The sequence below is a fragment of the Corapipo altera genome, unplaced genomic scaffold, assembly GCF_003945725.1.
Source record: "Corapipo altera isolate COAL_440 unplaced genomic scaffold, ASM394572v1 94, whole genome shotgun sequence".
NCBI classification, from domain to species: Eukaryota; Metazoa; Chordata; class Aves; order Passeriformes; family Pipridae; genus Corapipo; species Corapipo altera.
This window is the reverse complement of record NW_020884950.1, coordinates 801,407-805,877: the sequence shown is the minus strand read 5'-3', so window position 1 is coordinate 805,877 and position 4,471 is coordinate 801,407. Positions and strand designations below refer to the sequence as shown.

Below are 4,471 nucleotides of genomic sequence, written 5' to 3'. Positions count from 1 at the left end.
CAGCCTCTCCTCCCAGGCAGCCAGCGACAGGACGAGAGGACACAGCCTCAGGGGAGGTTTAGGTTGGGCATCGGGAAGAATTTCTTCACAGAAAGGGTGATTACACATTGCAGTGGGCTGCCCGGGGAGGTGGTGGAGTCACTGTCCCTGGAGATGTTTAAGGAAAGTCTGGACGTGGCACTCGGCGACAGGGTCTGACGGACGTAGTGGTGACTGGTTGTCGGTGGGAATCGATGATCTCAGAGGTCTTTCCCAACCTGATTGATTCTGTGACTATGTGTGGTTCTGTAATATTTCTGACTTATTAAGTGCATCGTGACTTAAAGCATCTCCACCCGTGGCTTTCCACCCCGGGTGCCTGGGCCACATTTCAGTGCTGGGGAGGTACCTGGGCCACGTTCGATGCTGGGGAGGTGCCACACTGGTGCGGCGCCCTTGGCAAGCACAGAGGTGCCAAAGGCCAAGTGCCGCTCCTGAACTAGGCTGTGATTTCCCTCTTCGACAGATGTTTTCCCCGTTTCGCCTGCAGACATTTCCCAGAGGTGCTTGAGCTTCCCTCTGCTCGGTGGTGACACCCAGTTATGGCAGAAAACCCCGTGCCCCCTGCCTGCCGTAAATAACACCCAGCACCCTGCAGGTAGATGGCACCGCCCTGGTTTTTTACCTTCACAGACCAGCGCCCCTTTACCCTGAGGAGAGGGGTATGGGAACTGGCAGGGTGCTGCTGAAATCCAGTTTCAAGAGGCAGATGTGTGGGAGGCACAGGCAGCCCTGCCTTCATCCTTCCTGGCTAAAGCTCCCTGTACGGTCTCTGGGAAAAACCAGGCAACTCCCAGGATGAGCCTGTCCATTTTGGGGTGAGACATCTCCCCTCTACCTCTGCCTGTTCCTTGGCTTTTTAAGAAAACCGAAAGTGCAAAGACCTAAAGTGCTCTGCAAATTTTTCATCCCAGTCCACTTGACCTGGGAGCATCCCTTTGCATTCTGTACCGCCAGATGGGTGCAGTGGCTCACTGCATGCTGTCTTCTCGACATCAGGGAAGATGTTCCTCTCTCTGTTCCAGATTCACCAGCAGGAAAAAAGTCCTGGGTTCACTCCAGGACTTCAGCAAAGTCCTGAGCCTTTTCTCCAGACACTGATGGGAGCTTGCTGTTATCTTCAGTGCAAGAGCAGCCCTACTCCTGTCCTTGCACTGGTAATTAAAATGCTTTGATTTAAACCTGTTGCTCCATTCCTACAGCTCAGCTCTCCTATGATCCCACATCCAACACCTGCCAGCCAAGAACAGAACGTAGATGTTCTCCAGATAGGACCAGAGCAACTTTTGTACAGCTGTCCTGGGTAATTACAGGATAATTACAGGCATGATTTATAGGGTAATAAACACAGATAACTTTTTATCTGCCAGCAATAAAACTAATTCCAGTGACCTGTCTTACTGTGGTGAAACCAGGAGAAAACCTTCCCTCCATCACTAAGTTTTGTGGAAGTAAGGGAATAATCAAGACTGAGCACCAATGGTGTCAGTCACATACTGTGTTGCTTAGGATGAAGGTAACCAAAACCAGCAAATTTTGGTAAAACTCCTGAGTCCTCAGAGCTCTGGCAGTGTCCTTTTAGGAAATAAAGCTGTTGGGCTGATAAGGTCAGTCCACGCCCAAGCAACTTCTGACTCCTTTGGCAGGCATCAGCTGGAGGATGGATGGAGGAGAGACTGTGCAGCACAAAACCAAAAAAAAAACCCACTTAATTGCCCTAGAGCTGTACTAAAATGAAGGAGAGGTTTGCAGCCTCCCGATGCTGCTGCTCCTGAAACACGACCAGGAATGCTCAGGGAGCAACATGCTGGCAGCCCATCCATCTGCACCAACATTTTGGGTTAAGTAGACACAGAAATGCCAAAAACAAGTCAAAAGGGCACGAATGAAAATTAAGCTTTTGCTCCCCCCCCCCGCCATACCTGATGTCAGCATTTCACCCAGGCAGTTCAGCATCTTCTGGGAACGTCAGGCTGGACTGCATCACAAAGTAACAGCTTGTTATTGGAATCAAGGCACCAAACCCAAACCACCGCCTGGTTTTATGGCTCAAAAATAAACTGTCTCATGAATATGCCTTGTAAATAAATAAATAAAATTGTCACGATTTCCTTTGGTTTTGTCAACAGAGAAGTTTATGCAAATGCAAGACGCTGCCAAAAGAACTGGTCCTGTCCTCCCCTTATTCCATCCCTTCTCCCCATCCCACTTTTGGCTCAGCACTGGCAGTTTTTGGCTGGAAAAGTCATCTTTTGGGTGGGCTCATTTCTGATTTGCAAGTGGGTGGTGGCAAGGGGAGGTGGAAAAGCCCTTATGGATACCCGGCATCATCCTTGCATCACACTCTCATTTATTTCTTCTTCAGCATTCCTTGTTAAGTTTCCCACTGAGGACATTTATTTTCCCTCTCTTCTCTGTCTGTTTTTCAGTCGCTTCATTTATTGCCAATTAACTGACTCGTTCGAGCTGAGCAGGGTCAGCAGATAATAGGAATCTGGGCATTTGTGGAGGAAAAGACACAGTGCAAATGCCAAGGAAATATGGCCAGGAGGCATTCGGAAAGCCAAGGTGTGAACATTTTAATTGACTAGGAAATAATAGAAAAAAACTTTTTTGTTGTTGTCCAAATAGTATAAATAGTAACACAGGTGCTTTATGGCCATTTCTCAGTTAATTATATGTATTTAATAATGATATATGTTACAAATATATGTATAATATACATATGATATCTACACATAATACACATAATATATAATACCATAGTAATATGTATTTATGGTTTCTATATCTTACGTGTATTATCCACACATGATATATTTTTCTATATTATATAAATATATATTTACTGCTTTTTCTACAATATAAATATACATTTAGAAATCCAAGAATTTGTGTTATATACATATAATCCCAGGAGGTGTATCTGGGCATCCAGCAAAGCAACCAAGGATCCCCAAGGATCTGCATATATATAGATGTGTGTATAAAAACATATATGTCTATCAAATATATATTAATATATAATTGATATATAATTGCATGTTCTGTATGTCCTATGTATTTATATATTAAATATTTATAAATTTATATTATAAATATACGTATTTACACAGTCTATAAAATCTATATAACATAGAGTTATAGATTGTAATTTTTCTTTTTTATTTTTCCAGTGAGTGACTGGGAAACGGTAAAAATCAACCTCTCAGCCCTCTTGGGTGGGGCACACAGGGCACGCTGCACCTGAGCCCCGCCGACTCCTGTTTGTGCAGCGAGTGCACCAGCCACCTGACACATTCCCGGTTGCTCCTCCGGAGCTTTGTTTCCTGTGACCAACACCCATTTGCACTATTTCCTAAACAAGCAAGGGCTCATCAGCGAGTGCCATCGGTCCCGCTCCTGCTTTCCCTTTGAACTGTCTCTGCGGGCTGGGGAGCAGCCAAGTTCAAACAACCCGTGCCCGTGCCCGGGCATCAGCCTGGGAGGACACAGAGCTTTAACGGATTTAATAGCACCAAACAGATCAAAGCTTTCAAATTGCATAATTAAAAAATATCCCCGAGGCACCAGTCTGTGATACCACAGGACGCCAACATGGGGTGCAGAAACCTGTGACTACGTTCGTCTGAAATTTTTCCCGAGTGTTTAAAAAGGTGTAAAAATCCACTATTTATTTTATTTTAATTTATTTTATTTTATTTTATTTTATTTTAAAACACATTTTATTCCAACATATGAACCATGTGTAGTGGAACAATGGCTGTGCAAACAGGGCATGGGGCAGGGAGAACCCTGTGTTTTAAAATAAAGATTAAAATAAAATAAAATATATTTTTTAATTCTATGCCTTTCTCTCTCTCTTACTTTTCCCTGTTTAAAGCATGGACACACAGCACACCTTTGGGGCAACAGCTGAAAGCCACTGAGTCAGAAACAAGCCTGGTTGCACCTAAAAAATCTCCTGTTAACAACCTTAGTTGGGGGAACAGTCTGGAGGTCTCAGATGCTCCCCCTTGGATCTGCAGGATTCTTGAACAGTGTTTTTGTAGCAGAGCCAACAGGGAACACAGCAGAGGTGGCAAGGGCAGGGTCACCTGGCTTGGGGGTGTTCAGTGGTGGTGGGAATAGCTGGAGCTGTTCAGGCGCCACAAGGGAATGGGGGTTATTTTGTCCACAGATAGGCTGGAGAAAAGCTCTGGAATAACTCAGTGTCTATTTTTAACTCCCTTCTTGCAGGAATTTTGCAGCGCCTGGCGCCTGGTGGCACACTGGCATGCACACGGCATGCATGGCGCTCCCGATGCGAGTCTGAGGGCAGGATAATGTCATTTGGAATAACAAAGCCCTCCTTGGTCCAGAGGTGCTGGAGGTGTTGACCAGCTACAGGTTTCTATAGGCCCTGTCCTGTCAGCTGCTTCTCTGCACGCTC

The 4,471-nt window shown here is 45.4% G+C and overlaps 1 long non-coding RNA gene across 4 annotated transcripts; it reads left to right on the top strand.

Annotated features, from left to right (window-relative positions):
* Positions 1-69: 69 nt before the first annotated feature.
* On the top strand, positions 70-3,916 carry LOC113956425. Of its 4 annotated transcripts, none has more exons than XR_003530847.1 (4): positions 70-637; positions 1,242-1,377; positions 2,469-2,607; positions 3,216-3,916. It is a non-coding gene; the product is annotated as an uncharacterized LOC113956425 (long non-coding RNA). The 4 variants fall into 4 exon arrangements; XR_003530848.1 differs by lacking the exon at positions 1,242-1,377 and adding an exon at positions 1,065-1,196; XR_003530849.1 differs by lacking the exon at positions 1,242-1,377 and adding an exon at positions 1,039-1,196.
* Positions 3,917-4,471: the final 555 nt, after the last annotated feature.